Below are 21400 nucleotides of genomic sequence, written 5' to 3' on the forward strand. Positions count from 1 at the left end.
TCCTTGTGATTTGACATAATCATGAAGTTTCTTAGAGATCAATTTTGGCAGATAAGTGTGATATGAATGATATGATAGGATTTTTTTAATGATTCATGCATGCCTAAAAGCACCGTGCTAATGTATAGATGATGTTTAGTATATGTAAGCATTATATACCAACCTAAGGGTTAAGGGTAAAAGTGCTAATTACTGGTAAAAGTGAGGTAGTTTCATTTGCTACTTCACTAAGGAAGTTAGTAATTAAGTGACTTGGAACAAGGATGTTTAATCCATACAATATCAGAGTAGTGTAACACAAGCATAGTGGGTCCATGACCCATAGATAAGCGATAAATAAATATCAACTAGCGTGGATGAGGGACACTATTATTTTGTAGTACGTTTGAGAAAACTTGAAGCGATATGGGGTATCTAACCCTATGATGAGAGGAAAATAGACTAATCAGGTGGTATCCTATATAGAAAGTTAAGGGATTGGATTAAAGAATCAATGTGAATTGATTCATACGTATGTGATTGTTAGAACTAATTACTGGAAAGGATCCGATAAAGAGATGTAGATATTAAGACACACCAATCGGCCAAAAACCGATAGAAACGGATAAAGAGGATTCATACGAGGTTACTTGTGACGATAAAGTTGTGATGTTGAGATGTATTATATTAACAATTATCTAATAGTTTCATGATTATTGGATCTATAAGAAATCATTATTCACGATACCATATGTATCACCTGGACCTGGATGGATTAATATATCCTTTATAAGAAATAGATTAGTATGATTAAATTAAAAATGATAGGATCAATGATAACTCAAGGATCAAGAACCTTGGTTGAGAAAAGAGGTAGTAATAAATGGATTGATCAGCCCATGATTACAAAAAGATGAAATATAGTTTTCCTCTAGTGGGAATATCAGGTCAGAGGCATGATTAGTAAGAATGAAGCAGACAATTGGCCCGAGTTGGGGTATGGTATTTTTAATGAAATGTAATTATAGTATACTTAAGACTATGACACCCAATAAGACACAGATGCTAGCCTAAGAAAAGGTTACTAGTTGAGAAGGGAATTAATGAAAGGAGACTGCTATTAGAAAAAAGGGATTAAGTTGGAAGGAACACTTCCACCGGATGTTAAGTACTTTAGTCATGAAGCTCAGTGGGAAGAGTGTTACTTCCCAACGCATTCTTAACTGTGATATAAGATTGTAGGATAACTTGTAAAAAATACAACTTAGTCATAAGTGATGATAAGTTGAAAAGGGTTATAAGATATAATAGAATGTGGAATTAGAGAATTCCATAAAATGACTGAGAAAGTCGAGGGACGATGCCTAGATGCGGTAGGAGATCCGTCGATCTCTTTAAGTTTCTAATGGTTTTAAGTTCCAATAAAGGATGATTAAGATCATGGAGATCAGAAAAATAAGTAGTAGAGAGTATACATGTAAGATCAGGGTAGTAAAGAACTCCATAAGACTCTAAGAATGGAGGGTATAGTTTGACAGAAATAAGAAGTAATTACACATTACCAACCTGAGGTTGGTACTAATGAAAGTTTTATCACTTAACATGGACACATAATGTAAGAGAATAAGAAAAAGGAGGTTTCGATTTAGAAGGAAGAAACAATAAAAGCACTCCATTGTGAGAAGATATGATTGAAGAGAAAGCCATAAACACATTAAGTAGATCAGTTGTTGATTGAGTTAGAAATCAATATGATATTCATTTGCAGAATGGTCAATAAAGATCATGATGTGAATGTTGAAGAATAAGTCGAAAACGCTCATGGAGAGCACTTACATTAAAGGTAAAATAGTAAGTCGAAAGTCTTAAGTTATGAATCAAACAAGTGACACGAAGAACATGTAGAGATACATGTTATGTGAATGGAAAGAACGACTCCATTGTGGGAGGTATGGCCATATGATTGGTTACAAATTTTATGAGTCGGTGATCGATCCTATGTAAGGAATTGTAGGAAATGAAAGATTATGGTTAAAAGTGGTAATGCATTGTATGCCTTCATGAGGCTTTAAACCCTAATAAATTGTAAGATAAGAATATGATTAAGGAAAAAAGTTAGAGGTTAAGTCTAAGGATACTTTGAGTAGATGTAAGTGTTGCAAACACAAAATAAGCATGATAAAATATAAACTTAAGTAGAAATGTCATAACATCCAAGGTGGGGAAGGTTGAGAAAGAAATTTAAGAAATATTTATATAGATGCAAGGAAATAGTAAAAGTAAGTTGTTATAATGAGGTAACTAGTCATACTAATATCGATCGTCAGATAAGTTGTAAGTATAGGATATGCTGCTTACTTTTGCGAATAGATTCTGAGGACAGAATCCTTTAAGGGGAAAAGATTGTAACGACCAGAAAAATCATTACTCCTCAATCGAGGAATTAAAATATTATGTATAAGTTATAAGCAAATGATTATTAAAAGAGAGTTGTAGTTCACTTGTAGATGGTTTCGTGGATATAAAGTTTGTCAAAATTTGAGTTTGTATGAGGAAGTTATGGTCGAACGAAGTTGAGATAGAAAGTATGTTGTTATTTTGGAAAAGGTCAACGAAAGTCAAAGTTAAACGGTCAAAGTGCTGCAATACGCGACACGTAGGAGTGGCAGAGTCATTAGACGTGTGGAAGATGAGTCTGATACATGGCATATGCAGGACCGACAAGTGGCGGGATTATACGATGCATACTTCTGGATTACGCGGAACGTAGGCGCGTGGCAGCCCCTTTAAATAGCTTAATATCGTCTTTCATTGTATGTTTTTCCGGACTAGAAGTATGAGCAGTTAGTTACGCAAAGAAGTGTAACTGAAAAAATTATGTGTTAACATCGATACACGAGGGATCGATCATGGAACGAGATAAGGTAGTGTTAGGGAAAACGGAGGATACTTGTCAAGACTCAGAACAAATCTGATGCCACTTGGCAAGTTCTGATGACACTTGTTATGAGTTAATATGGATAATACACGAAAACAAAAGCATACAAAGACATAATATTTACATGGTTCGGTCAAGGTGACCTACGTCCACGGGTAGGAGGGGAGTATTCTTTATTCAAAGAGTTCTCAAACAAAGATTACAAGTACAACCAACAGAGATTCGTCCAACTCACTAAGAATACAAAAGACAAGACACCCCAAATGACTTAGCAAGCATCCCTATTTATACTTGAGGGATGAAACCTAAAACTCTAATAGGCCAAGTCCATTGGCCCATAGGCCCATGAAAGGTGCCAACGAATCACAATCTTCCATGCAACATCTTTTGGAACATTCATCCATATCATACAACCCATGAGCATCAACAACACACATGATGGAGCATCATGTGCCATAGTGGCACATCAATAACACTAGTGGCGCTTCATCCATCATGGTGGTGCATCAAGGTGTATTCCTTGAACATCTTCAACTTCATGGAATCCTTGTATAACTATGAGAATCATAGAGGACTTCATAGCATATGGCTCATCAAGGTATACGTTGGTATATCAAGGAACTAAGTAGTGCATCCTTACATAAAGATGGCTCATCAGGCATGTGGATGACGCATAAGGTATGGCGCATCCTTTTCCAAGTTGGCACCCATCCTTGTCAAATGGTGCATCTAGACTCCAGGTTGACACATCCTCTCCATAATGGGGCATCCTCCTCATGAATGAAATATCCTGTCACTTGGTGGCATATGAAGTCACTTGGTGGCATATCAAGTCAGTTGGTGGAATATCAAGTCACTTGATGGCATATCAAGCCACTTTGTGGCATCTCCAATCACTTTGGCATATCTTGTACTTTGTCGTAAGATCCCTTCCTTTTTCAAGAGATCCATTCTCTTCTTAGATGATCCATTCCTTTGTCACATGCTCCATGAATCCCAAATGCTCCATTGAGTTCCAAGTGCTCCATTGAACTCAAATGCTCCATGTGAATGCTCCAAATGCTCAAGTCATATTTACCAATCTCCACCTTGGCTTGAACATCCTCTGAACTCCACCTTAAAAAAACTTTCACTCCCTTCCTTCCAACAAGCCACGAAGGGGCTTACCTCCAGCGAACATCAAGCAAGTCTAATCAAAGCTTGATTTCCTCTCTGGGAAACAACCTTGTCAACATGTCTTTTGGATTCTCTTTGGTTCCAGACTTTTGAATGCATAACCTGTCATAGAACATGACAGGTTTTTCCACCTTTAAAAGAATACTCTGAACGAGACCAATCGCCAATGCATTGGCACCATACACAAGACAAACATTAGGCGTTCCCTTGACGTGTCACAAGATCCACTTGAACAATTCCCAATGAGCTTTCCCACGATTGTATCGAACCGCCAATGAAGTACTAACACATTCAGACTGATCACGATAGAATGACTTTAAGACTTTCTCAATGTAGTGAGAAATGTATAACCATCCTGCTCTTCTATCACTCTGAATCTCCATCCTTTTTATCTTCTTTTCAGCTCCTAAATCAATCATCACAAGATTATTCTCCATAATCTTCATCAAGTTGTCTTTCCTGGCATCAGCATCACCAAACACTTCTTCTAGGGTTGTTCAAGGGATTTGTCAAGTCTATGTTGTTCCATGTCACCCTTCTTTTTCTCATTTATCACAAAACTATGTGGGGTTTCTTTTTCAAACTCCACCTTCTGGCTAGCACCCTGATCGTTCCCCGTAACACTTGTACCACGTCCTCTTTGTTTATACATAGCAGATTCCAAGGTTACATCTTTGCTAATAACGAATTTTGGAGTCTTTCCTTCTTCTGTACACCACAGACGATGATCTTTCCCTCCAAATTCATATCCTAGAAATATGAACTTCATTTCCATGGCTCCAGTTTACCATCATTCATACAAGCGTGATCAGGGCATCCAAACATTTGTAACCCAGAATTCTTACAGGGTTTCTTTGACAACACCTGTTGAGGAGTCATACAATCAATTGCAGTTAATGGATATCTATTCACCATATAGCAAGTAGTGTTGACTGCTTCCGCCCAGAATTGCTAGGATAAATCAGCGGATAATCGCATGCAATGAGCATGCTGCACCAGTGTTTAGTTCATTTGTTCTACCATCATGTTTTTCTGTGGTGTTAGGCATATAATACTATGCCTCACTCTACCTTCTATTTTACAGAAGTTGTTAAACGAAGCCTAGCAGAACTCCAACCCATTTTTGGTTATGGGTGACCTAACATGGTTCCCGATCTATTTTGCAGCCATCATCTTCCACTCCTTAAACCACCTACACACTTCATCGTTTTCCTTTTTCTTCAGAAAATACACTCAGGTCTTCCTTGAGTAACCATCGATAAAAGTTACAAAATATTTACATCCACCATGAGACTTCATAGGAAAGGGAACCCATATATCTGAGTGAACACACTTGAGGATCTCCTTGCTTGAGTGTGAACCGAGTTGAACTTCACCCTGTGTTGTATCTCTTGAACACAAGATTCACCAGGTCTCACATTTGCAGTTTCATCTCTAACAAACAACCCCTTATCGCTCACATATCTTGGCTTATGCTGCCACAACTTTCTTTCATCATCATATTGATCCACAGATTGGGATACAATCACCATTTCCCTAACCCTACAACCTTCCATAATATAAATCCCATGAGGATTCATCTTTCCCTTCATAACTACAAGAGCACCCTTAGAGACTCTGAACCAGTCACCCTCTCCAGAATATATCATTCCATCATTTGCCAAAGTGCCAAGAGATATCAAATTCATTCGAAGTTCTGGGACGGACTAGCAATCCAATTTCCTTACTATGACATCGTACATCTTGATCTGCACTGTTCACTGCCCTTGATATTGCTCACCAAATCATGACCCATATTGACTATGTCATTCCACTCTTTGAAGGAGTCGAACCAGTGATGATTGTATGTCATATGATAGGATGATATAGAGTCCAAGACCCAAACATCAGCAAAACTAGATGTACATACTATCAAAACTTCACCATCATCCCCTTCATCAGAATTTCCTTGAACCACACCAACATTGTTGTTGTTGGTTCAACACCATTATCCCCTTTATTTAGCAATGGAAAATCTCTAATGAAGTGCCCCTTTTCCTTGCAGTTATAAAATTTGATATTGGCTTTAGATTTGAGACTTGACTTCCCTTTGTTACCTCCACCTCTATCTAATGTTCTTGCTATGCCTGCGAACAAACCGAAACTGGAAACTTCTTCTACAACTAGAACGTTTCTTTTCAGTTCCTTGGACATCAAAGAATCTTCCACATCATTCACAGTGATTGTTTTACTACCATACTGTTGGGTTATTAGCATTCTAACACTCCTATGGTGTACATGCAACCCTAGATGCTTTGGATCTATGGTTTCTCTATTATACATGCATACATTCAATATTCCAAAGCATCATCCTAACTAGCATACAATGGAGTATAAACAACATGAAATACAAGTTAGATGACATACCTTTTAGTGTAGTTGAAACCTTGGACCTTTAAGAACTTAGTGCCTCAAATGGAATCACACAACACTACCAACAAATGGAGGAACTTGAGAAGATGTCACTTGCACTCATAAAATCGGTTTTCCCTCTTGTGTTTCCACTCTCTTAGGTCTAGGTGCCAATTTCATAGCCTTGGGGTTTCTTATATAGTGTGGCAAACTAGGGTTACACCATGTAAACCCTAATGACTTTCCATATCCCTCATGCTCCATGGGTTAAAACCTCCATGGAGTATCCATGGGTCACCACATGGGTGTAGCCCAACATGAAGAACTATGGATCATAAGCCCACATTATAAGAATGAATGATTTACATAATCAATCCCCATATATTTAATTAGTCTCTTTTGATCACAAAATTTATTCCAAATTAATTCTTCATCAATACTAATTAAATTATATGATCTAATATTAATATATTAGAACTTATAATATATTAATAAATCATAAATAACCTCTTCTCAATTATCCGTCCTTCAGATTGTTCTGGTGCCATGCAATCCAAATGGACCATGCTACTCTCGGTTTAAATACATACTAATTATAGTTATGGACTTAGACACTAATCCAACAGTCTCCTACATGGATAAGTCTAATAACTATTTTTGCAAGTATGACTCCACAACCCGACTAGCAATCGTAGCTCTTAAAAGCCGCTGTCGAACTCTGACCTAGTCAATGACGTGTCCATTAGATAATGGATCATATATTCCTCCATTCTAGATATCATATGGACTGAGACATGGATTATAATCATTCTCTCTGTCCATCTGTTGTTTCCCGATTTTCGATTTATGATGACTGATTAATTGAACAAATCAAATCAATCCAGGCCTGATGTCATCACTAAATCATCGAGGGGCCCACAAATATCACTTTTATCCTCACGGGTAAAAGGAACGGATAAACTTAGACCCAAATGCGTGCTTGTACTTACTCATCAAATTACACACAACAATATGTTTTATAACAATCAAGTTACTGGTGCGTTTACATATGTTAATGTGCAACCGACTCGAAACTACAACTCACATGTCTCCGTTTCAAGAATATAAGATATTATCATCTCACAATCACTCGTGATAAAATCCATGAAGTGATTCAGATGAGCGTGGGTTGAATCCAATACTCGAATCTTATTCCAGGAGTAATCATTAACACTGCAGCCACCTTGTCCTAGACAAACTACAGACCCATTCATGACAGTCTTGCCTCAATACCTACTTCCAAAGTATGATCGACTGTGGATGGTTTGAATAACCTAGTTATTCTAGAAGTCAAAACATGAAAAGCGAAACACAAGAACAATTCTAATCCTATATAGCCGAAAAACTTTTGAGTCATATTGATTACTCATTATTCATTGTATAATGTTTCAAATAATCAACTTAATACTTGAATTAAAACAATAGTCATGCCATGCTCCTAGCATGCACACTATGTTTGTCTAAACCATAGTTGTACCATGCACCAAGCATGCACACTATGTTTGTCCATGGTCCTTACTTTGTGAAATAGATCATTTGAAAAACATTTCAATGATGCTCATTTCAAAATTCCAAATCCTTATTGCAAGTGTAAGAATTCCAAATTCTTGTCACTGCTAGAAAGTGTTAGATTCTAAACTACCATGCAAAGATTCTTTTGTAATGTCTAGGTACCAAAAGTCACAGAGACTTGACCAATGATATTACAATATATTCCTTTGGAGATTGTTACAAGATAATTCTGTGGAAATGAAGTCTCAAATTCAAAGTACATTCCTTTGAACATCCTTCTTGCATAAAAGTTTCTAACTTTCTCTCATCTATTCTTCAACTCCCAATATGGAAACATTCCATATTTGCCATACGACAATTCATTATTAATAGACTCCTGTCAATTCATAATAATGTCAATATGGTCCTTCCATTACTATACTTCCAACTGTCCTTAAGCGACCAATCCTTGGCGAACCTTAGATTGTCCTTAACAGTTGTTTAACCAATTAAGTCATATCCGTTTCTATTCCTTTTTCCCTCTTAATGCCCCATGCATTTAGAAAATTAGAACACGAGAATATTATAGCATATGAATCGATCCTATACCCGAAGCATATGGGACACGATTCATAATGTCTAACATAAAGACATGATATTTAATCAGTCTTTTGCTAAAATATTTCTATTTGCCATGTTCTCATAATTTTGATTATGAAGAGGGATGTCGTAATCATAATCAAATTTTGAGAACGCAATTAACATTTCCATATATAGAATTTCCTTATGTTGAACCATTCCAACATAAAATTCATATATATATATATATATATATATATATATATATATATATATATATATATATATATGTATATATATATATATATATATATATATATATATATATATGACTAAATTTGATTAAAAACTCAATCTAAGCTTTTAGATTTGAAATGAAGTATAAAATCCTCTCCCTTAATTATAGCAAAACAACTTTTCAAATGCGAATTGAAACCTTTGTTTTCTATAATTAACATTGCTAACTTGCAACACTTACAATAATAATTATGCTCCCACTAGCATAACAATTATTATTAGCATAACACTTATGCTCCCACTAGCTTTGACATGTATTCAGAAATCAGTTGGACTTCTAGAAATCAATACTTATTGACTTTCATTACCAAAGTTCATATTTTTGATACGAGATGCTTCGATAAGACTTTATCTAGGCTTCTCAAACTCATACACCTTTCCTTAGATAACTCACATGTATGTCTTAACAGTTTTAGAACTTACATCCATAAGTCTGAAATGTTTAGACCTTTTCCATTTCTCACAATTCGAATTATGAAGAGGGATGCCGTAATCATAATCGAATTTGAGAATGCAAATATCACAACTTCTATCTCCTTAAAATCTACTTAGTGAAAGCGTTTCCTGACAATTATTTTCATGAAGCGGAGAGAAACCTTATGACACTTAGATTTTATGGTATATGTGTTCCTATCCATGTGAATGTTTCATGACCATAATCACAAGACATGGTTAGTGAATAATCCAAACTAATATGGACTGAACTTGTTCAATCTTAATTTCTTGCCACCTGGTAGCACAAGGGCCTACCATTGCTTCCAGGTTGTTATGCAACCAATTGAGAACTCTCAGAACTCACATGCATAGTCAACTTTAACTGGAATGGGCACAGAAAAAAGAATATGTCAACATGATAGGTCACAAACCTCAAGTCGTGTGCTAGTGTTTAACAATAGGTTTATTCTTGATTAGTTCTTGAAACTTGTCAAGATTTTTAAGACTCCCACTGACCTCTTGACATATATGATTCACTTTGTCATGGAACATTACTTGACAAACCAATATTCAAGAGTCAGTACGGATTCTAATCAAGACAAACACTCCACACAATTGGCCTCAGTTGGTCTTTGTTTAATCCAAAACATCACAACTTACCAATTTCAAATGTACAATAGTAGAAAACTTTTACTCTACATTTGATAAGTGTTTTAAACCTTTCTTAAGATCATGTCACTCAAGGTTGCAATCTTGGAGTATTACTCTAAGACTTGTTTTGGGAACGAACTATGACTCATCTTCTTGATTTAAACTATTTCAACAAATCACGATTCCTCTTCTTAGCCATACAAATGCACTAAGATGTATTTAGAGGATCAAATTGTGATATGGTTTTTCCATAAACATTAAGATGATCATAAAACATGATACTAAAGTACTCTCCCATCTTTTCAGATTGGTGAAACTTTTATTTTTCTGCCTAATTTGATTCTTCTCATTTGCTCTGCCATGCATTGAAACTTTTCCAATGTTTCAAAATTATACTTAAACTTGTAAGCATAACCATGTTTACTAAACTTTAGTAAATCATGACGAATAGTCTTATCGATATTTGTAGTGGATCTTGACCAGCGCACACCCATTGTACCCGATCCCCTAGTCCTTCACTCGACTCACATATACATGTGAACAAGGAGTTAGTCTTAATTTCCCAAAGATGAAGGTTCTCATTCATCACACAATACAAGTTGCATGATTCCAAGTTTCTATCTAACTGAAACTTGGATGATGAGAATCTTTTCTTATTTGGTAAATTATGACACTACCAAAAATGGAAGAATCAAATTCATATTGCTAACATACAAACATACAAACATCAATTTTCACAAATGTCATTGCAAGGAGATATAATAAAAATAAAAACGAAATTTTATTTATTTATAAAATGCGGAAAAAACTTTTCCTTACAATGAAATTACAAATGAAAACTATATTATTACATATTTCTTAGCAATCTATCATAACTCCTAAGCAGCTGCTCAAAAATCCGATCTTCGAACCATGCGATTGAAATCCATCTTCGCGATCTAATTCAGCATATTCTTCCTTTAAGCTTCCTTCCTTTTGCATGATCCTACAAAACATAAAAATGCAACCTTGTCACATCATGTATTAAGAATCAACAATTAGGAACTTAATAGAGTTAGATAGTAGACTTACCTGAATCAGAGTCAAACTTTCGATTCTACCTTTTCTCAGATCTTTCAGGTAGTTAGGGAAGCTTCGCAACCAATGCCCCTTCTCTTGGCAATAGAGACATATAGACTCTTTGGGAATGGTACCCGTCACAATCTCAGACTTAGCCTTTCTCTTTCCCTTGGAAAGAGAAATCTTTTCTGGACTTCCAATGTTTCCATTGTCAATGTCCATGGAAGTTTGGAGAGTATATCTTCCCATCAATTTTGCATTTCCAGTGTGCCAGATCATTGCTGATTCAGTAGCAACAAGAAAATATTTAAGATCAATAAGGGTCATGTCGTGGTCTGTCACATAGTAGCCCTTAATGAACTCACTATATGACTCAGGAAGTGATTGAAGAACCCAATCAACAACCAACTTCCTTCAGACATCGATACCCAATACTATCAGCCTGTCAATATGTGACTTCATCTCCAAGACGTGAGTACACACAGACCTTCCATCTTGATGTTTCATTGCAAGTAGGGCTTGAGTGACCTTGAATTTTTCAATTCTTTGAACTTATATGTCTGGGAGAATTATTGGAGGAGGTGGAGGAAGTGAAGTATGACTTCCACGATCCAACCGCGAGACATCATCTTCAAGAGGAAAGCTTGTTCCTAAAGATCTGAGAATACCATAGTTGTCTGAAACACACATTTACAATGGGAGAAATTCAAGTTAGTTGATTTAATTCCTTAATATAACACCCAAATGAAATATTAAGGCTAGGACCCAACACAATATTTTACAATTTGGAAGAGGGATGTCGTAATCCAATTGCAAAATATTTGAAGGTAGGTAAATGATGATTTACCAATTTCCATCACAAATAACGAAAAAAAAATTAGGTTTTAAGTGATTTGAAATTCCTAGATCCTTTGAGATTCATTGAAACTTTCAATGGCATGTTTAAATCTCGATTGTGCTCTTCAAGTTTGTGACTGGGATGTCGAGGATCACAAACAAGGTGTGAATAACCATGCAAATTAGCTTGGTACACCCACTGTTACAACCACCTAATCAATGTGCCGGTTAACCACACATGCTCCATTGATCCATGATTAACATTACGCTACCCTTTTCCATGTACTGTTAGTCCAGATTAGTGTGTCGGTTAACCACACACGCTCCACTAACGACTTAACAGGGTGCAAATTGCAATTTCATGGGTTAGCACCATATTCATATTTTCCTAAGTAACTAAGATTTGGGAATTAATAAGTGTTTTGTTACTTTATATTTATCATTATACTTTTAATGAAGGGAGAATTAGAGTCCTATACTACCGGTTCGGCTAACGACCCTCCAGCAGTAAAGGAAGCGGTGGGTGAGAGTGGACACCCATTAAACTGCCATTTTATAGCCAGTAACCTTATACCCCCTTATAGACCGACTTCGTGAATGAGGCCTACTAACGGTAATACTGACTTTGTTCTTATACATATATATATATATATATATATATATATATATATATATATATATATATATATATATAAATATTAAACCTATAATATTATAATAGTATAAGGGTAGAATTTTAAACTTTAAAATTCTAGGGTTTGGAATTAAATGTGTCAAAAGAAGACTCTACATTTACAAATTCCAAAACTTGAGGGCAAGTTTTGAAATTTTCAAAAACTTTTGGAATCCATAATATATGAGTTTAATATAGGCTTTAATGAAAAAACTCTTGCAAATCCATAACTTGAGGACAAGTTATGGAGTTCATAAAAAAACATTTATGGAAAAAACTCTTCAAGACCATAACCTATGAGTTTAATGAAGTCTTTTAAAGGAAAAACTTTTCATTTTCCATAACTTGAGGAAAAGTTATGGAGTACATTAAAGGCCATAAAGATCATCAAATAAACTAACAAGCATGTCAAAAAATGTCCATGATCTAGATTAAACTCATAAGAACAAGATAATTCACATCAAAAAAATTTAATGTAATTAGCCTAAGCATACTAATACAAAACATGAAACTTTGACAATTATCTTTTAAATTAGATAAGCATGATCATTACCGCATCAAAAAAACAGGTTTATAAGTTGAAAAATAGCTTAGGGTAATGATCCTAGTCCAATTCTAGCCAAAAACATCGAAAATCTGCATTCTGGAGCACCAACTCGTCGAGTGCAAGAAAAAACTCGGCGAGTTGGTCAGAATTGTGCTGGGACTCGGCGAGTCCACTGTCCAGAACATCAGAAATCAATGTTTAAATAATTTTCAAGCAAGTAGCATCAAGTATAATTGAAAACAACTCTAGGCTCTGATACCACTCTTGGGTTATGAGCATTCTAACACTTCTATGGTGTACATGCAACCCTAGATGCTTTGGATCTGTGTTTTCTCTATTATACATGCATACATTCAATATTCCAAATCATCATCCTAACTAGCATACAATGGAGTATAAACAACATGAAATACAAGTTAGATGACATACCTTTTAGTGTAGTTGAAACCTTGGACCTTTAAGAACTTAGTGCCCCAAGTGTTGCACCTCAAATGGAATCACACAACACCACCAACAAATGGAGGAACTTGAGAAGATGTCACTTGAACTCATAAAATCGGTTTTCCCTCTTGTGTTTCCACTCTCTTAGGTCTAGGTGCCGATTTCATAGCGTTGGGGTTTCTTATATAGTGTGGCAAACTAGGGTTTCACCATGTAAAACCTAATGACTTTCCATATCCCTCATGCTCCATGGGATAAACCTCCATGGAGTATCCATGGGTCACCACATGGGTTTAGCCCAACATGAATAATTATGGATCATAAGCCCACATCATAAGAATGAATGATTTACATAATCAATCCCCATATATTTAATTAGTCTCTTTTGATCACAAAATTAATTTCAAATTAATTCTTGATCAATACTAATTAAATTATATGATTTCATATTAATATATTAGAACTTATAATATATTAATAAATCATAAATAACCTCTTCTCAATTATCCATCCTTCAGATTGTTCCGGTGCCATGCAACCCAAATGGACCATGCTACTCTCGGGTCAAGTACATACCAATTATAGTTATGGACTTAGACACTAATCCAACACATACAACATGGTATCAACGAAATTCTCATAAGAATTCATTAGTGAACATAAAATGGATAAGTGATTGATCGCATCTTCAGTCCTACAATCATACCTTGTAAGTCCAAGATGATCCTATTGAATTTATCTAGATGATCCTTCACTTAGGTGATTTCCGACATCCTAAGAGTATACAAACGTTTCTTCTGATATAGCATGTGATGGGTTTTGAGCATTTCTAACACTCCTAAGTGTACATTCAACCCTAGAAAACCTTGGATCTATGTTTGTCTAAAATACATGCAAAATACTTTTTCCAAGGTTCATAATCCTATCTAGCATGCATGGGGAACTTTAATCATAAAAGATGGCTAGAATTACATACCTTGTAGTTGTTTTGATTCCTTGAAAACCTTGAGAGCCTAGCACCCCAAGTGCGATGCCTCAAATGTTTCACACAACACCAAATTCTCTTGGAATAAAATTTGAGAGAAATGTCTAACACAAAAAATCAGCCTAGCCCTCCTGTATCACTAGTGTAGCCGATTTGGTAGATCATATGTTCTTTATATAGTGTGTTGCATTAGAGTTACACCATGTAAAACCTAATGTGACATGACTCTTCATTTCCATGACCCATGGGTTTGTAACTCCCACGGAGAATCCATGGAGCATCCAATGGACCTTAGCCCAACTTGATATCCATGGAGTCTTTAGCCCACTATACAAGTTATGGATGATTTACATAATCAACCTATATATTTAATTAGTCTCTTTTTGATCACTTAATTAATCCTAGATTAATTCTTGATCAATACTAATTAAATAATATTATTAATATATTAGAACTTAAAATATATTAATATACCACAAGTGTTATTTCTCTCATTTAGTCTATCCAAGTGCATGATGCCATGCAACCCAAATGGACCATGCCGGGTCGGGTCAAGTACATACCAGAAATAGTTATGGACTTAGACACCTTATCCAACAGTCTCCCACTTGGATAAGTCTAATAACTATAACTGCAAGTATGACTTCTGTGACAACCCGAAATTTCTATCTAGTACAACCATTCACTTCAATAGAAGTTAGAATTGTTTCTGCTAACTTTTAATCTTTTTGGAGTCAGTTTGAGTGTTCTAGAGCCTAGTACTTCAAGAGATAACTGGAGAGAGGATACTTTAGGGAAAAGTGTGCAACATTTAGGTTCCAAAAACTCCAAGAGTTTGGAGTTTACGGCCCAAATGGTGTTAGGGCCGTAAACCCTAAGGACTATATAAGTGACACTTAGTCATTTTTATCACTTTTTCACATTTTCAAGTCTAGAAACCATTCTCTCTCAAGTATCATCCAAAGTTTCTTCAAAATCTTCAAGAAAGTTAGTGTTTTCTTACTTGTTTAGTTGATCTCTTCCTTAATCTAGTGATCTTACATGATTTCATCCACGAAATCATTCCATTTGTTTAGATCTTCAAGCATTTCTTCATTTCACCAAGAACACCAAGAACACACACTAGTGTTCTTGGGCCGTGAACTCCATTTCAAGCTCCTTTATTGTAAGTATTCTTACCCTAGTGTGTTATAATGCTTGTTTCACTTCTTATTCAACTAGAAAACACAAAAGAAACACAAGATAAAAGGTGTTTACGGCCAAGACATGTTCTTGAGCCGTAAACCCTAATAGATGGGGAAAAGTGAGCCCTAGTCCCTTCCTAAGCCTTGGATACTAGTCTAGATCACTTCCTAGAAGTGTTTAGGATCTTAAACATCAAAAAGATCAAGAACACATAGGAGTTTACGGCCAAGATGACACCTTGGGCCGTAAACTCTATAAGTTGGTGCTATTGTGCCACAATGACTTCCTAAGGCTTGGACTTAACCATAAGATGCTACACCATGACTTGTAAGACTCTTAAACACAAAATGGTATATATGACCATGAGTTTACGGCCGTAAACTCATGGGGAAATGACCATGGGCCGTAAACTCATGAGTTGTTACCATATGGGCCATAAACTCCTTTGAGAGGCCCTGCACCCCTTAGATGCAACCCTATGGTAATCCTAGCACTTGAATCAAAGTGTTATCCATGTTTTAGGGTGTCTTTACTTGATTAATTAGTTGTTAAATCTAATTTGATACATATATGTGTTATTATATGTTAATTAGGATCCGTGTGTGTGTTCAAGTCTTCACTTGACACTTAGCATCCTATAACATCCATTCATCCGAACCACTCACTACAGGTGAGTTCATACCCTTTAATCAACCTTTTAAATGATTTTAAATGCTTTTATGGGGGGGGGGGGAATACAAGTTGAACTATTATAGTTATTATATCAATCACATGTGATTAATAACTACCAAACAAGTGGATTTCTTACTTTTCAAACTATGTTATCAAACAAACTACTTCAAATTGTTTTATAAACTCTTTTGCATGTCAAATACTTTTATTAAAATCTTTTAAACTTATATTTCTGTTAAATGTGTATCTATATAGATATCGTTATATAAGTAGGATTGAAAGGACTTAGGACTGATAGCTCACCTTACCTCCTGTTCCTTGTTTGGTTGTGGTCTTAGGGTATCGGTTGTTTGTCCGAAGGTCGTTTGAATCCTAGTTATATATTATGTATATGTATATAGATATAAAAGTTCCTTCTTTCAATTCAATACCTTTGGGTAGCAAAGGTATACGAACATGTTCATACATACAAACCACATTACTAGTAAACTATAATAGGCATAGTTTAGGAATTACTAATACTATTACTAGAACAATGAAACATACAATGAGTCAGTTCATACATGAGTCAACACATACTAGACAGAGAGAGAACATACAATATAGCTAGTACATACTATACATTATACAAGAGAACTTACTATTATGAGAAACAGAGAGAACATACATACATACCAGACAGAGAGAGAACATACAATACAGCTAGTACATACTATACATTATACAAGAGAACTTACTATTATGAGAAACAGAGACAACATACATACATACTAGACAGAGAGAGAACATTCAATACAGCTAGTACACACAATACATATACAAGAACACTACTACAGTTATGTGAGCCACGTAACGGGGCATGGCATCACCTGTCATGGCTCGTTTTGTATCCAGAATCTCCTTAAGTGGAGAGCGTTGAGTTTGTGTATAGATCTATACTGGATTGACTATCCTACACCTTGCTGCTAGCTACAGTGGGACTTGCAAGTCTACGGGTGCCAAACGTCATTTCTTCCGACGTCTTTCATCGTCGTGTTTCTAGTCGGTAGTATGGTACAGGCATATCACATGGTACTTTAAAATAACAATTGGTTTAAGGTAGTTAGTACAACATAGTTACTTAATACAACACTACAATACTATTTTATTTCCCCATTGCATTCACTTTGTGATCTTCACACAATGATCAGTAATGTAAAAACTATATTTTTGGTTAATGATAGTCAGATTTGGGGAAAATACATACTCTTTCAAGAGACACACATCACATACTTACAAATACTTTCTTACAAATGTTTACAACTTACACATCACATACTTACAAATACTTTCTTACAAACGTTTACAACTTACACATCACATACTTACAAATACTTTCTTACAAACACAGACACTAAAATACTTATGATCTCACCAGCTTTAAAGCTGATAAACTCTTTCAAAATAACTTGTATTCTCAGGTCACCAGTAGACAGGTACCGTTGCCAGGTTTTGAGAAGATGGAGCTCGTTCAAGACTCATCTTTTATTTTGATTTACATTTTTAGTGTCTATTACAGTTCACAGAACACACTTGTATTAAGTTATATTATTAATGCAATGGATGATGTTGTTTCTTGTTTACTACTATTCATTGTTGTGATACTATACATGACGTCCTCCACCCCCGAACGATTCCACCGTTCCGGTTTTGGGGTGTGACAACTTCAGGAACCGATCAACAATCGTAGCTCTTTTCAAGGACTCTCAGAACTGAGAAGATGATGGTACGCCATTTAAGATAAGTGATCATATAATCCTCTGTTCTAGATATCAGCCGGACAAATACATGGAACACTGCCTTACTTATTGTCGAGCAGTTTGTTTCCCGATTTCCGATTTGTTTGACATAGAACTTAATTGAACACATCAACTAAGTTCTGACCGGGCCCGATACATAGGTCAAAACATAATCATCGAGGGGCCCAGATATCGCTTCTAATCCAAGAAGTAACATATAAACTTCGACTCATATGCTTATTCTTCTACTTGTTAAATTACACACAAACGCACGTTTTATAACATCGAGTTACCAATGCGGTTTCGCACGATCAATGCATAACCAACTCATAGACAACAAGACATATCTCTAGGTTTGAAGACTTATATGATATTACCGTCTCGAGATCACTCGAGATAAATTCCATGAAGTGATACCAGCGAGCGTGGGTTGAATCCAATACTCATAACTTATGAGCACTCATGAGTGTTGAGGCCATGCCCAACATCTTAGACCTCTACAACCAACTCATGACAGTCTTAATTCATATCTACTTCCAACATATGACTGGCTGTGGATAATTTGAATAATATGTAAAACACAACATAAATATTCTGGAAGTCAAGACATGCAAAAGAAATAATAGTAAACGATTGACAAAAGATAGCAACACTTTACTCATAAATAAACACAACTTTTATTCATCATCAAATGTCAATTACATTTTACAAATTTCAAAATTGTCTAACTACTAAAACTAATATCATCCTTCAGCCCTATGCTCCTTGCATGCTGGAGATGCTTAACCCTACCCAGTCCCTTCGTGAGGGGATCTGTTGGGTTCTCATATGATGATACCCTCTTTGCCACGAGGAGTCCTTCTTCTATTCGATGTCTGATGAAATGGTATTTTCTGTCAATATGTCTGGATCTACCGTGTTCCCTTGGTTCCTTTGCTAAGGCAACCGCACTTTCACTATCACATAAAATCTCTATGGGCTCCTTTATAGCTGGTACAACTCCAAGGTCTCCAATGAAGTTCTTTAGCCATATTGCTGTTGGATTAGTGTCTAAGTCCATAACTATAATTAGTATGTACTTGACCCGACTTGGCATGGTCCATTTGGGTTGCATGGCATCATGCATTTGGATAGACTAAAATGAGAGAAATAACACTTAAGGTTTATTAATATATTATAAGTTCTAATATATTAATAAGATTATTTAATTAGTATTGATCAAGAATTAATCTAGAATTAATCAAGTGATCAAAAAGAAGACTAATTAAATATATGGGTTGATTGTGTAAATCATCCATACTTGTATAGTGGGCTAAGACTCAATGGATTATCAAGTTGGGCTAAAACCCATAGGATGCTCCATGGATGCTCCATGGTGTATTTGAACCCATGGATCCAAGGAAATGGAAAGCCTTGACAATTAGGGTTTACCCTAATTGTGACACTATATAAAGATCATATTCTTGGGAAAAATCGGCCCCAAGTGTGTGTGAATGAAAGGGCAAGCCGATTTCATGAAGTATCATTTCTCTCTAAGTACTTACAAGTGCATATGATGTTGTGTGAACCATTTGAGGTGTCACACTTGGGGCACTAGGCTCTCAAGCTTTATGGAGTCAAGCATCAACAACAAGGTATGTATTCTATCTGTTTTATTACCCAAGTATCAAGTGTTTGTATGCAACTTAGGGTAATACCTTGGATATTCATATTTGCATGTATAATAGAGAAAACATAGATCCAAGGTATTTAGGGTTGCATGTACACTTAGGAGTGTTAGAATGCTCAAAACCCAATAGTGGTATTAGAGCCTAGGCTTGTTTTCGATTATACTTGATGCAAATTGCTAAAAAATGTTGAAAAAATCAATTTTCTGGCTTTCTGGGCGCTGGACTCGCCGAGTCCACTGATGAACTCGCCGAGTCCATGAGGAAACTCATCCTACTCATTGAGTAGGTTCATACACTCGACAAGTAGGACCCCCTGGCAGCATATTTTCGAGTTTTTTGGCTAGAAATGGACTAGGAACATTACCCTAAGCAGTTTTTGAACTTATAAACTTGTTTTTGATGTGGTAATGTTCATGCTAATCCAATTTCAAAGATAATTGTTAATAGATTCATATTTTGTATTAGTTTAAAAGTTATGCTAATTACATGGAAAAGTTTGATGTGAATTATCTTTGTTCATATGAGTTGCTTAGATTAATGGAAAAGTTAATTGATTATGTGTTTTCAACCCAAATTAATCTAAGAGTTGATTCTAAAATGTGTTTTTTGTAACTTGTCCTCAAGTAATATGAAAAGTCACTTTTCTTTCGTGAATACTTTAATTCCAAATTAAGCCCTTAGGATTTTAAAAGTTAAAATTCAACCCTTATACTTTATAATATTATAAGTTAATATATATATATATATATATATATATATATATATATATATATATATATATATATATATATATATATATATATATATATATATATATAAGAGCAAGTCGGTCTTACCGTTAGTAGGCCTCATTCACGAAGCCGGTCTATAAGGGGGGTATAAGGTTACTGCCTATAAAATGACAGTTTAATGGGTGTCCAGTATCACCCACCGCTTCCTTGACTGGTGGAGGGTCGTTAGTCGAACGGGTAGGGCAAGGACTATAATTCTCCCTTCATTAAAAGTATTAATGATAAATACTAAGTAACTAAACACTTATAAATTCCCAATCTTAGTTACTTAGGAAAATGTGAATAAGGTGCTAACCCATGAAATTACACTTTACACTTTGCTTAAGTCGGTTAGTGAAGCGCGTGTGGTTTACCAGCACACTAGCTTGATTTAACAAGGTAGGCAAAGGGTTTCTTAAAGTTTATCATAGGCCGGTGGAGCGTGTGTGGTTTACCGGCACATCGGTTGGGTGATAAACATTTAAGTGTACCAAGTAATTTGCATGGTTACTTCACACCTTGTTTTGTGATCCTCGGCATCCCACTCACAAAACCTGAAGGGCACAATCGAGATTGAAACATGCCATTGAAAAGTTCAATAAATCTCAAAAGATCTAGGAGTTTCAAATCCAATTAAAAACTTAATAAATTATTTCGTTTTTCATGGTGGAAATTGGTGAATCGTCATTCACCTACCTTCAAATATTCTATAGCTTGGATTACGGCATCCCTCTTCCAAGTTATAAAATATTGTGTTGGGTCCTAGCCTTAGTATTTCATATTGGGTGTTATATTGAGGACTTTAAA

The sequence above is a fragment of the Lactuca virosa genome, chromosome 5 (genome assembly GCF_052849685.1).
Source record: "Lactuca virosa cultivar CGN04683 chromosome 5, Lactuca_virosa_CGN04683_v6, whole genome shotgun sequence".
NCBI classification, from domain to species: Eukaryota; Viridiplantae; Streptophyta; class Magnoliopsida; order Asterales; family Asteraceae; genus Lactuca; species Lactuca virosa.